The sequence below is a fragment of the Eurypyga helias genome, unplaced genomic scaffold (genome assembly GCF_000690775.1).
Source record: "Eurypyga helias isolate BGI_N326 unplaced genomic scaffold, ASM69077v1 scaffold13583, whole genome shotgun sequence".
NCBI lineage: Eukaryota > Metazoa > Chordata > Aves > Eurypygiformes > Eurypygidae > Eurypyga > Eurypyga helias.
In genome coordinates this window covers 4,815-5,960 of record NW_010239319.1, presented here as the reverse complement: position 1 = coordinate 5,960, position 1,146 = coordinate 4,815, and positions in this window count along the sequence as shown.

Sequence of the window (1,146 nt, the reverse complement as noted above, 5' to 3'; positions counted from 1 at the left end):
GGGGGGGGTGCTGCCGCTCTCCTAGCCGAAACACGACATGGGAAACGGGCCAGCTAAAGGTGACTTTGGAGGTGGTAGCAGCGAGAGAGCGGATTCAGTTGCTTCAGAAGCAAGCCAGGCGTGAATTAAAAGCGTCACAGTGAGCATGTTTACCCCCAGCTGGAGGCAGTGGGTGTCCCACGGCCACCGGCTCCCACCCCCCAGCGCGGCCTACGACCTGCCCTCGGCGTTGCCGTACCTTGACGCACGCCGCCTCGGCGGCCTTCAGAAGGTGCAAAACCGCTTGGCTTAGGTTCTGCGCGTTGCTCACGAGCAGCTCGGAAGAGGATCTGCTCTCTGCGGTGACACCTTTTACCCTGCTTAAGAGAGGTGTGTAAGGAGTTTAGCGGGAGGGCGTCGGCGTGCCCAGAACTTTAAGGGTGGCGTCCGCCGAGGAAATCTGGAGCCCACCTTGCTCCTCTCTCTGAGAAAGGGGCCACCAGCTTGGGGAGAGGTTGTCCTTGTCCCCCTCCGCCCCCAGCAGCTCACCTGGCCACCATGCTGAGCTGGCTGCTGAGGGTGTGGGTCTGCACGGCGGCGCGCAGCAGCTCAGCCTGGCACCGCTGGTCCAGGCTGTGCTTCGCAACGATGCGGCCAAATCGAACAAGCGCCTGCCCGTCGGATGCGATTTGCCTGGCGCAGGAGACAAGCTGGTCCTTGTTCTGAAACGAGATGAACGTGTGTGGGGAGAGGAGGAGAGAAAAGACCGCTTTTCCGGCAAGATAGGAGCGTCCTGGAAGCCCAGGTATATCCCGAAAGGAGGAAAGGACTGGCAGCCGGGCTCACATCTAATCACGAGGACGTAATTTCTAGCACTTTGCATAACCACAGCCAGTGCCGCGCTTACGAGAGCGGGGTGACACAGGGCTTTCAGCAGGCGCTGGGCAGTCCCGTCACTGTCTGACCACGCTTGTGAGGAAACAGAATGTCCTCTCTGCCTGTTCAAGTGCTGGGGTGGAGGGGATGACACGCTCCGTACCGCAATGGGGCCCTTCTTCCTCAGGAACTGAGTCACGTGAAGCATCCTTGTTGCCATGTCCCGGGCGACCTGGGACATCTCGCCCTGCCGCGCGTCGCTGGTCCCTCTCTCGTGCTTCGCAGGGCTGC